Below are 22,945 nucleotides of genomic sequence, written 5' to 3'. Positions count from 1 at the left end.
TGTATGGTGTGTGCATTAAACTAGGCCAGGGGGCGGGGGAAAAGACATCAATATATAAAGTAAAAGGAAGACAAAAGCCCAACAATGGACAAATGAAAAGTACAGCGACAATCATCCAAAAAAAAAAACGACATAAAAAACTTTTCGAGGACAATTACAACAGTGTGCACTTTTCTTATCCAATGGGAAAAAAGAAAAAGAAATTACAGGGAAGATGGTATTTAGGTACCGAAACCCCCAATCTTTCCCTTTCCGTTCCTACAGGTCCTCTGCCAACTGTGAAACACCCCTCAATGAAACGGATGAAGGCAGCACCCCCCCCACCCACCCCCATTTCTAGACTAACAGGAGGTTAGTAATGGGTTGACGAGGGGCTAGGTTAATAGGGGGGGCCGTGTCATGCTTAAACAGTTGACAGAAAGCCAGGACTGGTTTTGCACAAGGCTTCCAATTACTGGGCCTGTGTAGAACACACTCCATGGTGTGCGTACCAATGAAGTCAATGAACATGCATAATCAACTGTTAACAAGGTTTTGTTTATGGTTCATGGGTTTTGTGCATTAGTCAATGCGAGCGTTCTACGGAGAATGGAGTCGGTCTGCAGAGCTGTGGGCTGGTGGCTGCCTGCGGTGAATTGCTGTTATATGGCCGTACTGCAGATGCCGTACGATGTGTGTCATTGGTTTCATTTCGTTGGTTCAGTGCAGGGCAGAGTAGTCGTGCATTGGCATGTTGGGTGGGGTGAGCTGTGTTGCTGACCATTTTACATTTCATTACCGTTCCAATGGCTGGAAACGTACCCTCCTGTAGCTCACCCAACTGTCTCACACACACACACACACACACACACACACACAATTGGTTTGTGGCCCTCAGCCAGCAGAATATAGGATGAGTGTCCAGCCCTGTCCCTTCCTTGTCCCTACCTCTCAGGCTAATGACAGATGGGAAGTGTAGAATTGAAACAAGGACACCCCTAACTATTTCTAACAGCAATCCATGTTCACCTTTGGTCAGACACTGCAGGTGTATCACAGCACCAGGAAGGCAGGTTCCTTTCATGTTTTAAAGGAGATGATATGGCCCCAATAAACTAAAACATAACAACTGTCAAGTTATAAAGGTGATGTTATGGCCCCAATAAACTTAAACAAAACAACTGTCATGTTATAAATGTTATAGTTTTGTTTATTGGGGCAAAAACACATTATAACAGGACAGTTGTTATGTTTAAGCTTATTGGGGCTATATTATCACAACTGTCATGTAATAAAGGTAAAGTTATGGCCCCATCACACTAAAACAACCACTCAAAGTGTCTGCAAATTCCAAGTCTGTAAAAGATCATCCAAACCCAAGGCCATCTGACTTGATACATGACACAATCAGCGCTAGACAAATACAATGCCATCATTTACCAAACAGGTAAGACGGACGTGCTGACACAGTGTGATGATTAGAGTGTGTTATGGCCAGACTGACTGTCACGTATTGTATGTCTGAGTGCGTAGATGTTTGAAAACTGACAGGTGATATGACGGAGGAACACCTGGAAAACCATGCCCTGAGACTGAGAATAGTTTCTCAACACTGCACTGTGCATTTGAAGAGAAATATGGTGAGCAATGGGACATTTGGATAATTAACTTGCTTGTTCTGACAAACAGAATATAAATAGCATACGAGCTCTGTCACAACAAAACCTCCATACCTCCTTCACACTTTTATGTGACAAAGATTGGGAGCTTAATGTGTGCCATTGATGGGAAAGAAATGTGCACCAGTCTTGAAGTGATGGAATTTAGAGAATGTTAGGTGCACATTTTTGAATCGTAAAACGTTTAAATTGAATGGAGAACAGTAATAATGTAGTTATTGTTAAGATCATGGTTTTACGGTGTCCAATAACCCCTTATTCTTACAAAAGTGTAATTAAGTGGTGTGTCATTTCACGTGGTATACCTTGATTGTTTTCATCATGTCCTGTCCAATAAATGCACTAAGAGAGACATAGTTCTGTATCCTGTTCGAAGTTATTTCCTATTTTGTTAATTCATTATCCAGATCAACTGCAAGAAATGAATATGTGCAAACCTAGGCTACATTGATTGAAATTACTAAGGCTGTAATCTGAATATACTGTTTTGTATAGTTGGTCATTGTTTTCCTGGATGTCAAGAAATACTTGAGAAGCAAGACCAAAAGTTGCGACTGACTTGTTCCCATGCAACCAAATAAATGGACATTGCCTACTTCTATTTATGTTTGAGTCATTATTATTGACTTTGATTCAGATCATAATGTAACTGAATGTGGTTATTGTACGATACTGTACATTCAAATCTGCAAACATTCTACATTCTGCGTGGTAGTGTGTATGTGTGTGTGTGCGAGCATGCGTGCGTGACAGTTGGATGAGCTACAGGAGGGTACAAGTGTGCGTGTGTATGCTTGAGCACATAGAGGACATGCAAAATATGCTAGCAGTACATGCATGTTTGGAGGCCTTTAAAAGGAACACCTGCACTAGAAAATAAAACAATATAACAAGGCAACATAAGAGTGTACATATCCCAGATGTCAATGTTGCCTTGGCAATGGCGATTTCGATATAGTTGTGCGCAAGTACATTAATCCAGGAACAGAGTGATTCCACTCAGACAGGATGATGTAATGTTTACATCTTGGGTGATATCACAGGGCTGGTTAGATTAAAAGGCCTTGTTTACTCTCTGCGGAAACAATTACAGGCGTCGGCTGGTCCACATTCACAGTGCATTTGAGTGCATTCAGTGACATGACAGGTCATCAAGCAGTTGCACTGCACAGTGAAGCACCTTCTATCAAAATGGGAGATACAGGAAGAATATTTCACTACACTGATGTGGTGTGTGCTGCAACGCCCATCTATCCAATTTCAACCGGCACAGCCAACAGCAAACACACAACCAGTCCATGTTTAAGCTTCGCCCGTGCCGCTAGCCGATAAGTGTTTGTGAAGCCCTCGTGGGTGACACAAATTGGCCAGCACCACGCAGGGAATGGGGAGGCATCGTCGGCAGGGATTTCGTGGTCTCCTGTGCCCTGGTGAATCCCTCAGATTCCTGCAAATCTCTCTGATTCCTTTACATGCATTGATCCCAGTGACCACTGGTTTTTTTCAGGGTGGAAAAAACGAGCAGAATCCCATGGGTCCAGCAATGTTTGGCCCAAACTGGCTCAGTGCTGCCTGGGTTGGATGAACTGATATCAAATAGGGCTTGTTAGCGACTCATTGTGAGGCTGGGTACCATTGGCGCTCAATCGTGGTTGTTAGCTAGGAAATGTTTTCACCCCTAGCATGCGTTTAATGCGCAACGGTTGGACGAGATGCGCTTCGGAGGATCTTTTGCTCGCTTGCACCAGCTGTGGGGTTGCTGTGTAGATACAATTGGATATGCCTAAAATGTATGAAAATTGTTTATGCGTATTTAAAGGTGCCAAAGAAAAGATTTATTCAGTGCATGTTTGTAACCTAATCTTAGAGGCCCATTAAGAGGATGAGCTTCCCTTGAAATCCAATCCCACCCACGTATCATTGCTTTGGTTTGTGGCTCAGTCCAAATATAGTTCCGCTGCTTCCATCATAATTGGGGGGTTTATTGATTGCCGGGGCTATCGCTGCGCCCGAGGTGACCTTTTGCTTGAGAATAATTGCTCAATTACAGGGTTTACTGAGGCACCTGCTGGGTATTTCAGACACCATTACCAGCCAATCAGAATCCTACACAAGGCCTGTGAGCCACAATGCAGTAGGCCCATTGCCCGTTGCTAAAGCGTGGAGCTGGTAAAGCCAGGGGTATGACTTGGATTCCCACATGGGCCAGGATAATGTATGCATTCCTTACTACAAGTCAATCTGGATAAGGGGATTTGCTAAATGACTCAGAGTTTTTTTTTTATACTCTTTGCCACGCAAAAGTCACAAAGAAGTGTTAGTGACTTCAACACGAGGAGAGGCCAACTTAGAGCAAGGTGTTTCTGATCAGATCTGCTGATCTCTGACCTGCTGACTTCGCGTTAACAGGTCACTGTCGATACATACAATGTTGTCCTGTTATAAACACTGTGTTACCATTGTAAGCTGCTTTTACCTAGGTAAGGTAGTTATCAGGCCTGTTGGAGCAGTGGTTTCGGATGGCGAGACCCGCAGCATTTTATTGTCCCTCTCCGCTACAATGTAAGTCAACCAACGGTGTTATTGGCTTAACATCCTGAAATGCCATTTTGCCGTTTTCACAGAACATCACCGTATACAGTAATAGCGGTGTTCACGGCAGAGTGAGTGTTCATTTCTAGAAACGGATGTTCTTTGTTTGTCCTCGAAATGCACTTAATGCATTGTACTGAGGCACAAATCCAACATACAAAGGGGTACTTGAAATCACAACAGCAGCTGCAGATGCGTCTCGTCTGAGTCAGTTCGGTAAAGCCGCAGAATCGTATCTCTGTTGAGATGAAACCCGACTCTTTACTAGAAACCTACATGTAACGACACCGCACTGACACCATACAGAAAACAGCCTACTCTCCCTGTAAAGTAATGCCCTTTCAAACCCAAGTTCATCCCCAGTGTGATCCGTATGTGGTGTGTGAGCTTGACAGTCAAAGCTAAGAAGAGAACTGCCATGCGCCAAATGCGTGTCAAATGCTTGTCCCAGCATGATGCTTTTAGTGTTAAGAACCACGTGAACTTCCGGAGGAAATATCGAGAATGTTAAGTGAACACAATAATTAACAATAGAGTTCAGAAATGCTTCTACTTCAGTTTCTTCTTAATCGTTCTATTTGAACCTGTCCGTATCTCTCTGTCCTCTCCCCAATAACCGGCACATCCAAAATGAAGCCTCATCTCAAGACAAAAGGGTCTAGTGCCCACATTTTAAAATAAATATCAACGTTCCTGTGGGAAATATTGCTTGGAGTGCTTCAGTCGGTTGTTTGAGAAAACTGCATTTTTGTGTTCTTAACAATGCAGAAACAATCATGTCCCCAAAAATATATTATAGGTTTTAAGTGAAGGAGACAATTGTATGAAAGAAAGGTTCCCTAGTTGGAACATAATTCAGTCTTTAATAAAATTCATGCATTCTCACATGAGATCAAGACTTGTGTTATAGATACTCCAATATAAGTACTCAATAAAAAAACATAGAAATCACAATCATAAAATCAGCAAATTAAAACATTGACAGGTCTCAAAGTCCTTCATCAATGATTTGAAAAAACACCAAAGGATACACATTCTTTCAATCTAAACCTATTTTGTAAGGTGTTCCTAACCGTGGGGGCAGAGTACATAAAAGCCCTTTTTCCATATTCAGTTCAGGAATTTGGGACAGTTAGCACGATAAAGTCCTGTAAAAACGAAGAGAGTATCCACCACATTTTCTGCAGAATAGAAATGCACAAATAACAAGGTAGCAAACCCAGAATGGCTTTGTAAATAAAAGTATAAAACTAAGCCTGCAGGTGACCAGGGAAGGCCAGCCTAGCCCAGCGTATAAAGTGCGGTGCTGTGTAAGTGCTTTGCAGTTTTAAAATAGATCTCAAGGCTCCATGGTAAAGGGTGTCAATTGATTTCAAACACTGAGTGGAAGCATTAATATATGAATATCGCCATTATCCAGTATAGGCATTAAAGTAGCTGACACAGGCCTTCATTTTAGCTTCAAAGAAAAACAAGCCTTATTCCTAAAATAAAATCCCAATTTCAGCTTCAGTTTTTTTTTGGAAGTTGCTGAATATGTGACTTAAAAGAGAGGTCATCAACTAAGTTCAAAGATATTTATTTGAAATTATGGCCTCAATCTCATTGCCCTGACAAGTGGTAATAAGAGGACGGTTTATAGGTCTGTTTCTTGCTTTGGAGAACACTATTAGTTTGGTTTGGTCTGCATTAAGAGTAAGCTTCAATTGACACAAGATGTTAAGAGCAGCATTAAAAGCAGTTAGTAAGGTCATCAGCTTAAATGGGGGCATTTTGCACATTTTTGTTTAGAGTATTTATAAAAATAATGAATATGCTGGGCCCAAGTACAAAGCCCTGATGTTTCACCATTTAAAACAGACAATTTATCAGATGCAAGACTATCAAATTGAGTATACAGTGTTCTATCAGACAGATAGCGACCATTCAACACAATGCTCAGAAAGACATATTTTTGACAACCTTGGCTTCAGTATTGTATGGTCGAGCCTTAGAACAGCCGGAGATCAATAAAAAGACACTGTGATTTTTATAAATCAAAAGCATTAATGAGATGATTAAAAACTTTCATGGCTACTGTAATTGTGCTTTGCTTCTTCCTGAAGCCCAGTTTCACATAGGTTAAATAAAATTAGTGTATAAAAAAACACTATAGCTGTTCACTAACAAGGGTTTCAAGTATTTTAGCCAGGGTTGACAGCGAGACTGGCCTGTAATTGCTTAAAAGCGATGGATTGTGTGCTCTCTCAGGAAAGCTAACTGACATTTTGGCAAGGTCCCACACATTCAGACATCGCTCTGAGAAAATGACCGACCTCTGCCTGACTCCTGATCATGGTTGATATGCACCTAGCGCCACTTGGGGGCCCCTGAGGAAAACTGTTTCCAAAACCTGGAAGCGCAACTGTTGTTGAATATAAGGTGTGAGTAGTTGGTTCGGATCGTCCACTCAGATCTTGTTCTAGGCAAATTGTTTTTTTTAAACATGGAGCCGTGCAGATGGAGCCAGCGTGTTATCGAGTAAGAGCCGAGGCGGCAAAGCTACTGACATGTTCATCACACAGATGGGACTCGACGAAAGCGAAACGGGTGGTGACGTTTGAATATCCTGCTGGAATCAGAGTCAGATCACTGGATCACTGTGTGGCTAAACCGATGGCTCCCAAGGCTGGCAAGCGAGTGAGGCATGGCAGACTGATAAGTAGGAGGGTGCACATTTGTCACTCGGATCTAGACGTCAAGCTCCACCTGCGCGCTGCTGTCATACGGTTCACGCTACAAAATCCCCCCTACAACCGGGATGGAATTACAACTTAAAAAGCTGTGACACACAAACAGGTACACACACACTCACACGGTCGTGCTTAAAATAAGACGGCTCGCTTGTCAGAGATTCTACTCCATACTTAAAGCCGAGATTTGATTTCTTGTTAAACCTGGCGCACGTGAAGACAAGAACATTGCTCCAGTTCAATAAAACTCATGTTCTAATAGGGTTTAGTCGGTGCACCCTACCATCACAAGGCCTGGAACTCAGGTTCTCAATCAAAAACGCTATGGATTTACTGCTCATGTTCTCCCATCTGCTATCGACAGGATCATATCAACGGGGTGCCGAAACCCTACAGCCGGTCGTTTTCTCTCATCCAAGAGTGGGGCTTCTTCAATTCATCTAAAGCCTCCCATAATTTCACACCCTGCTGAGACGGTAGCCTGGGTTGAATTTCCTGCTAGGGAAAGGAGGACGCTCAGATGAAGACAAAACACCTATCAATCTTCTCCACCTCTTTTAGGGGCTTTGGCTAGGAGGTAAACAGAATATAAAATTACAAATCACATGCCAGGGATTCTAGCGCCAAAGGTTTGTAAGAATTAACTTTAACTGCTTTCGAGTAAATCCACAGGGATACACATTTAATCCCTTTATTGTACTTTATTGTAATAAAATATGAAAAATAAGTAACTTTCCACTGACAGGTGTGTGTCTCTGGTTTCCCCAATAACTTCCTACAAGTGCACATGAAGAGTAGATAGATAGAAGACATTTGAAGGCAGAGCTGTCATTTTTGTCTGACAACTCATTTAGAGCATTCTTAAACTTTGTAAGTTCATTCCAAGAATCCTGTTAATAAAAATGACTTTTGAGTTGGTATAGTTATACACATTTTCAGATGAGAGTTACCAGCAGCCAGAAAGACCAATGACATTCAGAAGTATGTCACTACACCACCAAGGACGTTAGTGAATATGGAGCATGGGATGTGGTAAGCCTTCCCTACCAACAGCAAGTACAACACGCAGAACCATGTGCAGTAGGCATCGAATAGATGAAAACCCTCTTAAATGAAATGGGTTGGTTCTATTTGTACTTGCAAAACGTTTTTAGACCGTCTGCCTTGTTGAACAGCATACAGCTGTACGTGGACACTGGAAAAGACAAAGTAAGGGCCAAATGCAAGAGACCCCTTTATACCCCAGGTCACATCTCAGAAGGAATATACAGCATCTTTACCTCAGAAATAACATGCAAACCACCACAACTACAAACTACATTCACGACATCTTTCACGAAGACGGTCTGTACTTCTCTATCAATGTTGCGTTTGAGTTATTTCTGTTTCCTTCACATTCCTAGCCTTTGCACACTCTTAAGATATGCATGAGCAGGGCAACACAGCTCTCATAATATTCAAGACGGTAGAGAGAACCTCAAAGTAGGTTAAAACAAACAAGGTGTAAAAAAACAAGAAATGTGAACATTACTTCAGGAAGTAATTAGCATCCTGGCAGGCTGAGCCATTTTCACTGTTTTCTATATTGTATTACACTTCCATATCTGTTCAACAGCGGCTAAATCAAAAGACCCAATCAAGCTTTTCACAGCGTTTGATGCTAGAACAATGCTAAATGTTCATTTGCTGCAATGAGCAGTACATTAGCCGAACAGTTGATTATAATTTGAGATGCCAGCTAACGAGGTACCCAGTAAAAAAAAAGAAAGAAGTCTCAATTAAATGCCAATGGCATTTATTCTCTCTTCTCTGTGTGTGTGTGTGTGTGTGTGTGTGCGTGCATGTGCACAACGCCATACTGTGAGCTACATCATCTCCATAGAAACTACGCTGCTTGGGGATTTGGAGCGAACCCAGACAATGTTATCATGAAAGTCAGCATGCCTGCAAACAAAATGGCCACCAATATTTTTGACTAAGAAACAAAAAAGTTTGAGATGGTCTGCCTTGGCCAAACCCTGTCTGCCAAAACGCTGGTTTTGATCTGGCTTCAAGGAGAATCTGATTCTTATTTAAGGAAGTGGTTCTTTTTGTAAAAGGCTGTTTTGAAAATGACTTCAGTGGTTTTTCTAGGTTAAATTAAGAAAAAGAATAAACAATATATCTATGATTGATTGATATTAACAAATGTGATCTTAAAAGAGGAAGTTATGTCAGGGAACTCTCCACGTCATACCTGATGATCTGGAAAAACCTCTATCTGGTAACATTTGCAGGTTATGAAGATGACGTCTCCCATTCCAGTGGGGAGGTGTTCAACCCCTAGCTTCAGCACGTAAAAACTAGCTAACTATGCGAGGGTCTAACTTTATTCATTAACCGTCCTAATGAACTTTCCAATTGGGTTAATTTAGCCAAATTATAGTCTGGTTAGCAATGTCATTACTCATAACCGTGTGTTTAATAGGCGAGTATATCATCTGCTAAGGTAAACAAATGTATAATTCTCATGAATCTAGAGAAAACAATCATTTGTAACAATCAGATCTGTCACTGTCTTACATTAGTACTTAATTAATCTTGTGCTGCTCTTTCTCTCACTTTCTAGAAGTAATCTGTTATATTTTAGGCAAAAGACAGATGTAGGTCTTGCAATATAACCAAGGACAGTAAAATATGTCTGGCTCCAGCAGGTCAATGTATCCTGCATTTTTTTTGTTACAATGTAAGTTAACAAGGAAGGGTTTGATGGGAAGGGTTAGATGGGAAGGGTCTGATGGGAAGGGACTGATGGGAAGGGACTGATGGGAAGGGTTAGATGGGAAGGGACTGATGGGAAGGGTTGATGGGAAGGGTTAGATGGTAAGGGTTTGAGTGTATCATTGTGTCTTCTCTATTATATCAGGTGCATCTTCTCTATTATAGCACCCAAGTGGCACATCCACTGGCGCGACTTCTTGGTGACCTTAGGGGAATTTGAATGATTCAAACGTCCTAACAGCTGTGCTCTCATTTCCTGGTAGAGGGCTATGCGGGCCTTTCCTGACGTCAAACGCCATCTCCACGGTTTTCCCTGGTTTACGTTTCAGGCCGTTTTGACTGCGCTAGGTATCCAACCAGTCTGCCTCTCCACGCTACACAGACTCAGCAGTATTAGTGACGAGGCCAACCGGAGTGGTGGTACCCAAACTTGAATAGCTCGACAGGTGCATTGTGAGAGGTGAGAGCAAGCTTTCTTTGCAGTGCTCAAGTGCTGAGGGATAAAATGTCCCAGGTTTGTACACTCCTCTTGGCATGTTGCATCCTGTTGGTCCGGAAGTCATGCATTTAGCAACAACAACAAAAATACAAAGCCTGGAAGACTACAACCTGAACATATGTAGTAGTAGGCTGGAGAAAAAAGGTTATGTGCAGTCAGGGCACACAATGCCAGACGTGGGTTCGATCCCCACAGGAGCCAGTACAATGAACAAGAAAATGGATGCCCTGACAACGGTAGGCCACTCTGGATAAGAGCCTTGGCCAAGATTCTTCAACGGAAGTGTTCCTTTCTACGGTTTTCCGACAAGGTAATGCTAATGACCGCTTAAGGAAGGCATTCGTAACCCTGTTTTGAAATGCATTTAAATGCCATTAATAAATGTCATCTTAAATTATATCAAACAATTTAGCCACGGTGTAATTAAGATTGTGGGATCCTGAAATGATTTTGAGTTGAGTCTTAATGTTGAGTGTTAATGATCCGTTCACTGCCCATCAATGTTTCCAGGGGTAATCATTTCCCGCTTCATTTTTTTCACTATCCTATGCAGACAAAACTGAGATTAATTCAATTACTGCATGCAATTTAATGTGAGTAATGCAATGGATTGTATTTGGATAAGCCTTTAGAAGCTGTATCCAGGTTTAATGTGGCCCATTTTCTTTCTCCTGCAAAATTCGGTCCGAACTGGAGCAACCTTGTTCATAGCAATTATCTTTCTAAAGAGGGTTTCCTATACATAGACAAAGTGAAAACAACATGATTAATCAACAGACCTCACAGGGTTGACCTCGGTTTGTACAAGTTTGGACTCTGTAGCCCTGCCATATGGGAGTGCATTTCTATTTTATTATTGATTATTCCAGTTAATCATTTCAGATTAAAAAGTGTAAGTGGATTAGTCAGACCATGTTTCAATAAAAACAAACTGGATCACAGTGAATCCCATTCACAAGTTCTCCCTAAAAATTGGCTTTTAATAAGCTTTACCACTTTGACTGCCCTGCCAGCAGTCGTATTTCTTGCTATTTGATATTAGGAAAGGATTCAGAGAGGTTCACTTTATCTTTGTATGATTGTCCAATGTGTAGGACCACAATAATGATATCTTAAATATCTTAAATTTACTAGTTTAGACTTAACTGTGTGCTAGACCAAGACTTAAATGGTTTATCTTAATTGATCCTAATGAAACATATTTTGAAATGGAATAATGATAAATAAATGATAAAATAAATGTTTGCTAATTAAAAAAATAATATATATTATAAAGTACTACCAATCTAATGCAACAGGTAGAGAATATTCTGTTCACTCTCATGTTCACACTGTTTACACTTGAATTGACTACTAACTAATTACTACCATATATCTGTAATGTGAGGTATTCAGCTATACCCAAATCCCATTACTCAAAAGCTGATCCAGTATTTGACTAAGCTGGATATGACATTATGTTAGGAATGCCACGATAGGACAATTATAGCCAATGTTAATTAAACACGATGTTTGGACATTTCTGTACCTGTATATCCAAGCATAAATAAATAAAAATTGCTTCGGATGATGCTTCTAATTTGAATTGTTGAGTTTGCATCTGTTAAAAAGTTATCTTTTCATATAATACATTTCAATAATAAAAGTATATGATATTAAAATTACATTTTCTTTATATAATCGTCTGATACTGATTGCTGGCTGGGTACTGGTGCATCCTAACATTATATGGTTCACCCTGGTTCAGATCCTCTCGATGGCCACGGATCTCAAATCGATGTGATAATGTGAAATACGGACGAAACATCCAGATGATATAATATCTACGGTACCTTATATTTTGAAGTATTGTATTTTACACCACTGCGGTAGTTTGACTACAGGTTCTTTCAGCATTCATCTCTCCCCTTTGCCTGTGTTTCTTCAGCTGGAGCTCTAGTTACAGTCAACTTGCAAAGCCAAATACAACATTGTTTCAATTGGCTGTTTTTCTGCAATGATGGGCTTGGGAAAGCAATTATGCGACGGAATAGTGTTCAGGTAGCCAATTTTATTATGTTTCCATTGGAGATAAGCTTTCAAAAGCTTATATAGAAGAACTGCTGTAAAGGAATTGAAAAGATTTATCTGAATGTTGTCATTTGCTATCTCAATGGATATAAAACACTGCTGACTTTCTTTGAGGTGACACATTTCTTTTTTCAGAAGCTCTGCAGTTCTGGAGGGAAGTTTGGATAATTACTAGCTTACTATCAGACATCCCCAAATGCACTATACAACAAATAAACCTTCACTTATACACTATTGACAAATAAAGGTAAACAAATTTAAGAAAGTACCCTAAAAGATTTTACTTTCATAATTTATTCATCCAAAAAACAGTTGATTTTAACTTTCTATCAGTCTCTTACATCAACTGGGATGATTTTTTGCCCAATAATCATGACAGTATTGCTTCACCAGTGTCATGTTTAAGGCCTTTCTTGGATGTATGGCCCACTTCAAGTCCTCCCACAGCATTTTGTTACTGTATGATTGAGAGCTAAGACTTTGCCTCTGTTGTTTTTCTTGTTGATTAATTCTGTTGTAGATTTGCTTGTGTATTTTGGATCATTGTCCTGATGCAAGAACCATGTTCGGTTCCGCTTCAACTTCTTCAGCAGATATTCTCCTCTGGTGTAATACTGAATTCATTTTGACCTAATGATGGCAAGTTGGCCAGGCCCTGAAGCAGCAAAACACACCCAAATCAAATTGCCATCTCTAGGCTTTGCCGTTCGTATGACGTTCTTCTGTGAGCTTTACCCAGGTATTGTCTGGCATCATATCTCAAAAATGCTTTTTGAGCGCAGAATCTTCTTCCTTCCCTTAAGTGCCATCTTGTAGAAAGAGAGGCCTGTAGATCCCTTGATGTTATCCTGGGCTTCTTAGATACTTCTATGATCATCTTCTGGTCAGCTCTTGTATTGAATTAGGGCCACCTGTTCTATGCAGGCTGTCAGTGATGTGGTATTTTTAACATTTTGAGATGATTTGTCAGAGAGTGGAATCATGTACCTCAATTTGCTCCAAACTAATGGGCAACAATAACCGTCCCTATGAGGGCTGCAGAAAGGTCTTTTGATATTGGCGTGATGTGTAACCACACATCCATACAATTGAGACAGACCAAGCTTCCAAGCTTTATGGATGCGTTGACCCTCCCAAATTACTATACATTTTTCTAATAATTTGCACCGGTTTTGATGAACCTGATTCTAATTCTGGCCATTTTATTTGATGGTAAAGGTATTATAGTAATTATTATAGTCAATGAAATGACACCTAAATATAGCTAACAAAAAGCAGGTCACAGTTTGGGGGACAATTTCTTGACCCTATTTCTTACATTCTGTTGTTGTTGACTATACAGCAACAAAACCCCTAGTTGATCTCCCAACGAAAAAAATAATGGAAATCAATATTAAAGGGTGGCACTAAAAGAACAGGGACAATATATATTTGATTTGATCTCCAAATCGACTTTGGGCGTCACAGCGAGGTGCTGACTGAAACAGGAACCCGGGAAAGCTGTCTTCATAAAGTCGGAACAGGAAAAGCAGTGTCTGATTCGCATCTGCTTGTACAATTACCTGCTTATCTGAAGTGACTAGCATTCACTGGTATCCCCGTTCGTCAGTGTTCCCAGCTCAGTATGAAGGGGACAGGTGGAGCCCTGGGGGCCGGTGGCTAACCTCAAAACGCTCAACATTCCAATTAGAGGTCGGGTAGAACATGGCGGCCCCTCCCACCGCCCTTCTCTGTAGCGCCGAGCTTTAGTTGCAGGAGGTCGATAAGCCCAGACAAAAGCATCCAGACTGAGAAGAGGTCTGCCAGGCATAGATAAACAGACACTTTTTTTCCAAAGCCACATACATTCATAGACATTCAGACGCACTGAGACGTGAAACGCGTGCGAGTGTAGATGTGTCACTTGGACAGGACTAACTGTGAAAAAGTTAAAAGCTGAAACTTTTAATTCCCAACTTGGCAGCTTGAAAATGTCCGACCTTTAAAAAACGCAGTCTACTAAATTATACAAAAGCGAACCGACAGATTGTGTTTATAATCTTATTTCAACCTCCATGTATTTCAATATTTAGGGCTATTAGTAAAACGAAACATGTTGCCTCCTCACACAAGGGATCTTAACTTGTACACCTGGCTTATGTTTATCTTTGAAATAGAAAGAAAATCTGTAATTGAAGACTGATTCTCCCCAATGAAATTAACCATCCCATGACGTTACATGCTTTCAAGGGTGATATAAATGAAGTGAATTACGTTCAATAGGCTCAATATGCATACAATATCAATTCTGCTTCATGTAGCCTAGAGACACAATTACAACATAACAAAGGAGGAGGAAAAACAACTTCTTCACACCTGACAGGAAATGCTGACCTTTCTTCATTGAGGCAGTTTTACACCAGCTCTGTATCACTCCAGAGATGCAGTACTGCAGGATGGTGCCGGATAGATGGAAAACACTCAGAACACTCCAACTCAGCCATGCACATCAACCCCCCCAACACACACACACACACACACGTGAGCGCGTGGCTGTGACAACTATTAGGACCGCTCGCTGTTAGGTTTAGTTCATCTGCGAAGATGGTGAACCAGAAGGAGACCTGACACATTTCATATTTATCTACATTAAAGTGCCCCTTGAAGCTACCGAGTAACTGCCGTCCCCAGCCACCAGCGTTTACATTACGACAACAATCATGATGCACTGCTGTGATGGCGCCATTCCAATCTATTGTCTAATCTAATCTACACTACACATCCCTACATCACATCCCAATTGTTCATAATTGCCCTTTCGATGAACTATGGCACAAACACCAGTGTGGCATATAAAGGAACCAATTCCCTCCAAAGATCCATCACCCCTTTCCTTTTATCGCCCGAGAGCATTTGGAAAGGAGGAATATTTATTTATTCCAGATGCTTTCACATCTTTTCTTCGTTCTATTGCGAACATGCTCACTTTAGCTGTGCTGCTTATCAGTCCCATAAGAAAGCTGGTCTAATGAATAGGTACAATGAGAGACAAAAGAAAAGGACACACAATAACACAAGACAGCTCAGTGCCATGGTACTGCATTACAACAAATATGGGATTAAACATGAGAGGTTTGCCAGATAATAAACATATTAAGTCATTGTATTAACAACAAAGTTTCAAAGCATTGTGGAATAAGACATTTCCAAGAGGATGCATTGATACTCGCATCTTAAACAGAGACTAAATAAAGATTAGTATTAAATCTAGACCAAATAGGACAATTTTAGGTATAGACTTAATAGAGGCTAGTATAGAATAGAGAATAAACTAGTATTAGGTATAGACTAAATAGAGACTAGTATAGAATAGAGACTTAAATTTGTATTTGGTAAATACTAAATAGAGTCTAGTATAGAATAGAAACTTAATAAACGAGTATTACTAAAGACTAAACAGAGACTAGTATTAAATAGAGGCACAAGTACATAATAGTGTCCAAAACTATGAGCAACCATTGGCTTTTATAGAAGCTCATCCTTATGGGTTTGAATCTAGAGGCCCAAACCCAGAGGCCCAAATCTAGAGGCCCAAACCTAGAGGCCCAAACCTAGAAGCCCAAACCTAGAGGCCCAAATCCAGCACCTGTCAAATGGATGTTAAACCACCGTCCTGCTGCATTTTGCCCAATTAGGAGCAGAGAATGCAGTGGCAGACTACTCAAGGTCCCCAGTCATGCCCAGAATGACATTTTCAACAGAATACCATGGAGGACATTCATCCAACACAAATATATGGGCCAATTAAAGCTGTAAACCCACGTTTCCATGCACAGTTTTGATCTTATTATAGTTCAGGCTGTTAATAAGATCAAACATATATAGTAGTAAGTTGTAAGGAAACAGGTAGTGGATTTTGACATAACATTTTGACATAACATTTGAAAGTGTGGATCTATTTGAATCTGTGCTGCACACTTGAACAATTATAACAGATTACTTTATTTCTGCAAAAACAAACATACAGGAGCACCTGAGTTTGGCATCCTCTCGCCTTATTGCTAGCTCATGGTATAATGATCATATGTATTGCACACCAATAAAACTAGTTCTTCTAACATGAAGTCTCATATACAAGTTATCATTCTTAATACATACACATACATAAGTCCACATAGTATTCACCCATTGTATTCAATGTAATAAGAGAAATAGCTAATTTGCTCACATATAGTTCTTCACATTATTTCGCCTTACAGTCACATGAAAGTAATAACTTATAAATATCGGATCACCGTTTTAATGTAATTTATAAGCTACATTTCATTACATACATTGATTATGCATATTGTGCACCTGCCATAAGACCCCAGGGCTACCTGTACATTGCCAGACAATATCCCTCCTAGTACACATGAATACCTCTCCATTGGAGTATGTGAATATTCCACTTATGCCGATAAACATTTTGCCCAATATTAAACATTAGAACTATAATATAAAATAAAACATTTGGGGGGAGGCTAACTTTCCAACAGGGTCTTACATCTGCAAAATGTATTGTGAGGGGGAAGGTGGAGAAAATCCCTTTTGAAAATATTATATCATATTGACCATTTTCAATATGATATATTGATGGTCAATATATCATATTGACCATCTTAGTTTTAAAAAACTAAGATGATAATAGTCATGCAATAGCATTGGCACGCCCTGGTTTAATAAGTGTTGTTATCCACCGCTGATTAGCATAATTCAGTGGCACAATCAATACAGCTTGGGTTTCAGGTCGAGAGGTTGAGGGTTCAAACCACGCTCCCTGCCTTGTCCATTACATCGATGTCAGAAAACATTGGACTGCTCTCATCCACGAACGTGTGTGTGCATGGTCGATGAGTATGTTCCTGTGACACAAAAAGCCTTCGGCCAGAGCGAGTGGGCATGTCTAAAAGGAGGAAGTTGTATGGCGACCCTGGCTCTCGAGTGTGGATATCGAATCCAAGCATCAGCATACTGTTGAGGCCAAGTCAATTACTCCTGGGGTTTCTGGTCAAAACATGGAGGGTTTAAGCCTCTATCCTTACCTGTTTTCATACAATAAATGTGAAACTTCACACGGTGGTCAAAAAGGCACAAGGAGCTCAATGATCCATCCTTCAATAAATATAAAAGGTGTCATGATGACTGATACGTAGCTATCGTTTGAGGAAAAATCGTGCCGTTTGCCATTATAATCAAAGTACAATGGTTGTCTATTTGCACTGTATTTGTGAGGTCTTGGGTAGAGAGCAGATGCAATGGGAACATTGGCTATTTTGTGCAACAATGTGTGACCAAACTATTGATAGACTGGAAATTCGGACCATATTGAAAGTCTAATTTTTATGCGGTACGTGACAACTTAAACGAAATTATAGCTTTTATGTACAGTTAGTGAACACACGGAGCTTTCCATCTGCATTACAGTAGGTGTGGTTGGTGGAAACATATTGTGTAGGAAAATGCAGAACAATTGGAGGAAAATCTAGCTTCTACCGGATAACCAGTCAGATCCTTTGTATGCCGATCATTTTGTTCCTGTGCCTTTTGAAGCACATCTGATGTCTTTCTGGATTTTAATGCACCGCTCAACCAGGAAATGTAGACCAGAATCTCGACACGATGAAACAAACGCAATCTCTGGCCTTCTATATTGAGCCCACAGGCACCCAAGCCTCCACCAAGAGTCACTTGGGTGCAAATAGGCAAGGCAACCATATTGCTAAACCTTTCCCCCAAAATGCCCCCTCCACAGGACCTTGTCCAAAACTGGTTTCTCCTATCTGTGAAGTTATTCAACTGGATTAAAAGATGAAACAGCCGGTTGTTTTATGTTAATCCTAATTTATATATGCAATTATGGAAGAAAAAAACACCAGCAAAGCAGATGCACCACATCAGCATTTAAAGGAAGCAGGAGAGGTCTTTACAGGCACTAAGCTTTTCACGCCACAGTGTGTTTATGTATGTATGAAAGTAAAGTCACTGCTCCAGTTAACATCGATTTAAGCAGACAGAGTTAGTGAGTGGCACCCTCTTGGACGCCTCGTGAATTCAGTGGTCTAATCTTTCTCTGGGGAACAATGCAGTGGGATCAAAAAAGGCTTGTCTTCTTTAATTAATTCTTCAAGCTAATGTGCTTATCAAATAAACTAAGCCCCTGGAGGTGTCCACCAGCCCACCACACATGCTGACCCCACTTCTAGAGCTGTCCACCAGCCCGCCACAAACACTGACTCCACCCACTTCTAGAGCTGTCCACCAGCCCGCCACAAACACTGACTCCACCCACTTCTAGAGCTGTCCACCAGCCCGCCACAAACACTGACTCCACCCACTTCTAGAGCTGTCCACCAGCCCGCCACAAACACTGACTCCACCCACTTCTAGAGCTGTCCACCAGCCCGCCACAAACACTGACTCCACCCACTTCTAGAGCTGTCCACCAGCCCGCCACAAACACTGATTCCACCCACTTCTAGAGCTGTCCACCAGCCCGCCACAAACACTGACTCCACCCACTTCTAGAGCTGTCCACCAGCCCGCCACAAACACTGATTCCACCCAGTTCTAGAGCTGTCCACCAGCCTGACACAAACACTGACTCCACCCACTTCTAGAGCTGTCCACCAGCCTGACACAAACACTGACTCCACCCACTTCTAGAGCTGTCCACCAGCCCGCCACAAACACAGATTCCACCCACTTCTAGAGCTGTCATCCAGCCCGCCACAAACACTGACTCCACCCACTTCTAGAGCTGTCATCCAGCCCGCCACAAACACTGACTCCACCCACTTCTAGAGCTGTCATCCAGCCCGCCACAAACACTGATTCCACCCACTTCTAGAGCTGTCCACCAGCCCGCCACAAACACTGAATCCACGTACTTCTAGAGCTGTCCACTAGCCCGCCACAAACACTGACTCCACCCACTTCTAGAGCTGTCATCCAGCCCGCCACAAACACTGACTCCACCCACTTCTAGAGCTGTCCACCAGCCCGCCACAAACACTGATTCCACCCAGTTCTAGAGCTGTCCACCAGCCTGACACAAACACTGACTCCACCCACTTCTAGAGCTGTCCACCAGCCTGACACAAACACTGACTCCACCCACTTCTAGAGCTGTCCACCAGCCCACCACAAACACAGATTCCACCCACTTCTAGAGCTGTCATCCAGCCCGCCACAAACACTGACTCCACCCACTTCTAGAGCTGTCATCCAGCCCGCCACAAACACTGACTCCACCCACTTCTAGAGCTGTCATCCAGCCCGCCACAAACACTGATTCCACCCACTTCTAGAGCTGTCCACCAGCCCGCCACAAACACTGAATCCACGTACTTCTAGAGCTGTCCACTAGCCCGCCACAAACACTGACTCCACCCACTTCTAGAGCTGTCATCCAGCCCGCCACACACACTGAACCCCGAGCCTGTTACGGTCCCGTGGAGTTGAGGTCCTTGCTCAGTGACAGATGATGCCGGGCCGGTTACGGCATTGCTGTTAGAAGCCTCTGGCCTCTCTCTGGCTGGCCCACGGGCACCTCGACGAGGCAATAAATCAGAGAGCAAGGCCACACTGTCGCAGATAATTGGATCAGTCATGACAGTGTGTGTGTGTGTGTGACCTAGGTCTAACAACACGTGTCCCCACAAGGATAGAAAAAGCAAATGTGTGTATGTGTGTGTGTGTGTGATCTAGGTCTAGCATGTCCCCACAAGACAGAAAAAGCAAACGTGTGTGGGTATGTGTGTGTGACCTAGGTCTGACCACGCATGTCCCCATAAGGATAGAAAAAGCCAATGTGTGTATGTGTGTGTGTGTGTGTGTGGGTATGTGAGTGTGACCTAGGTCTGACCACGCATGTCCCCATAAGGATAGAAAAAGCCAATGTGTGTATGTGGCAAAGTAGGTCCTTCACTGGATGCGAACCAGCAAATTGTTGTTCCAAATTAAAAGTTAGCACAAAGCAGAGCAACCGTTGCGGTCACGGATCAAAGGGAACTACTACTTCCAGCCAGGATGACTCAGAATACTTCCACAACGTTGCACTGTGCCATTCCAGCGCCATGTCCCTGTCAGCCAATGAAGACACGTTCCCAACTGGGCATGAGCGCAAACACACACCTGCTCTGATGCCAAAACTCAACAAATTGCATGCAATATTTTCTCTGTTTATTCATTTTAAGGTGATTTTTTTTAACTCTTTCATAATTGAGAGTCATACCTCATTTCCATCCACATACAGGACTCCTTATAAATGAATGACACAAACCAAAGAGCATCCAACAGAATATGCAAGTAATAGCATTACAACATTGAAGCATTAGAATCATTACCGCATTAAAGCTTCATAACATAGGATTTTAACATGACAACCATCTCTGACACACATGTAAAATGCTTGCGTGGTGTGAGTCTGTCTTGGGAATTTACACAGACTGTCTGCGTGTGTGTGGTATTCATGACACAAGTACGTATTCGTCAAATGTGCAATTCTGTGTCAAACGCGCCGGCAAAATATGTGCATGAAGTGTACACCTTTGACAGGTGTGTGTTCAGAGTGCGCTGCGTCTTTCCCCGCCTCCCTAGCCCAGGAATGTTTGACATTTAGAAGATACACGGGAGAAGCTGCGAGACACACAGAAGGTGGACCGAGTGTCCCTCCAACAGTCTCTGTCCTCTTTAAAGGTTGCATTAGGCGCCAGACAATGACAGATGCCGTCCAAAGCACTGCTCTGATCCAGGCGCTGCTTTAATTAAATCGTATCATTCCCCAGGCCTCTACAACCAAATGGCGTGTCCTGATCTTTACATTGCAACAGATCCCTGACGTGCTTGACAGCACTATGATAACAACTGCAAGAGCTGGTGGAGCTGTCCATTTAATGGTGCTGAAATCTATTACACTGGCTGTGCCTCTCCTGGTGCGGAAATTGGTATTGGTGCTGTCTTTTTAGTGGAAACTGCGTTCAGTGTCTCAATGTGCTGCATTGTTTGTACACATATGACCCTGGCACATTTCAGCTTCTCAAAAAGGCGTTTACATGCATAGAGTATCTCCACGGGCTATGTTAAATCACCTGTAGCTTTATTCGAATGAATGTTCGGAAAGATTACAGTAGCCGAAAATAATTTACTTGTTTGAGTTATAGGTGACAAATTAAACATCACGATCACTAATCCACCAGACTTGAGCGGGTAACTGCTATAAACAACAATAATCTCGTCAAAAAATATGTAGATGGAGGGAAAATGTGTTGTATAAAACTGTATTTTCAGTATTTATTGTTTCATTGGGAGATTCAATTGAGAGGAATGGAAAGGACAACTTTGCCTGCTTTCCCGAGTATTCAATGTCATACCGTCGAAATACAAAAGTAGCGTGAATTGGGCAAGAACAGGTGCTGATCTTTCAACACAGCAAGCAAAAAGCTCCATCCCTCGCTGACCACCGCAAAGCGCCGCAAATAATGTTCATCACCCGTAACTGCTAATTAATGCATGTCCGTGATGACGATCATCTATTTGAAAGCGGCTCAGTGGAGTGTAGTAAGGCGGGATAAATCACCTTGAACTACCCAGAACGGTGACTGACGTTAATGTAGTAGAAGGTTTGCCGCGCGCTGCATAGGTATGACCATTTCCAAATTAAATATAAAAATAAATTGTACCGAAACTGTGATTTCAGGAGAAACTTCTGACGTTACTGTGAAAAATAGCAGGCTTCACACTTTTAAAAAAACAGCGTAGGCTATAGGATGTATAACGGGTAATAAAATCGTTTGAATGAAATATAGTGCATCATTAGCCTACCTGCTCTTGCTGTTGAGCTGTTTTCGGTGCATTAGCCTCTTTCACGGTAGTCATGATACCCTACAGTCCAGATGAAGCAACCGCCACACCACAACACTATCACAGGTGCTTTTGAGAGGTGACCGGAGCCAGCAAAAGTGTCACGAATAGAAAATACATGCAATTTTTGTCGTGAGGATGACAGAGAGAGTTTGAGATGTATCAAGAATGTGTCGGGGGGAAAATCCCGACAAAAAGCAGGTCTTAGATCTGATCTGAGAAAGCAGATGATATAGCCTGGTAGCCTAGTGAATGAATGGAAGTGGGAGGGAGAGTTAAAGATAAGGGTGAGGCAAAGACAGCTACTGCAATTGTCACCGACCGCCCCACTTCGATAAATGCCTGGCAACCACCATCGGGCAACTGAGATGGGGGAGGCAAAATGCGCTGCTTGTCCCCCACCCCTTCTTACCGATCTCGTTTCTCCCACCCACGCACGCACGCGTCTCTCTCTCTCACTCTCTCGCTCTCTCTCTCTCTCTCTCACACACACACACACAATGCAAGGTTATAAAAAAATTTGAGGTAATTCATACACTATAATTACAAGTAAACTGGTCCATAAAGCATTGGACTGTTAAAAAAACAACATAGCAAAAACAAAATCAATGACATCCAAGCTGTCACTGAAAGTGTTCATTCAATGTATTCAATGACTTAGATCCCCAATATGTGTAGAGGTAATGGAACGTGATGGCTTGGCTGCCATGAAGACCTCAAACCGATGCAGAACCTCAAGTGCTGTCCAACAC

At 41.9% G+C, this 22,945-nt stretch overlaps 1 long non-coding RNA gene across 6 annotated transcripts in view; it reads right to left on the bottom strand.

The window, feature by feature from the left end:
- Positions 1 to 22,945, bottom strand: part of dpp6a — a 211,447-nt gene that overhangs the window by 70,093 nt on the left and 118,409 nt on the right. Inside the window, exon 1 of one of the 6 annotated variants that reach the window (XR_002195867.3) lies at positions 22,155 to 22,539. The exons of the other annotated variants lie outside the window; for them this stretch is intronic. This is a non-coding gene — a long non-coding RNA (dipeptidyl-peptidase 6a). Of the gene's footprint in view, positions 1 to 22,154; positions 22,540 to 22,945 lie in introns of those variants that run through there. 6 annotated transcript variants of the gene reach the window in all.

The sequence above is a fragment of the Esox lucius genome, chromosome 21 (genome assembly GCF_011004845.1).
Source record: "Esox lucius isolate fEsoLuc1 chromosome 21, fEsoLuc1.pri, whole genome shotgun sequence".
Taxonomy (NCBI): Eukaryota; Metazoa; Chordata; class Actinopteri; order Esociformes; family Esocidae; genus Esox; species Esox lucius.
Note: the sequence above shows the minus strand (reverse complement) of the source record. Positions and strands in the feature narration are given on the sequence as shown.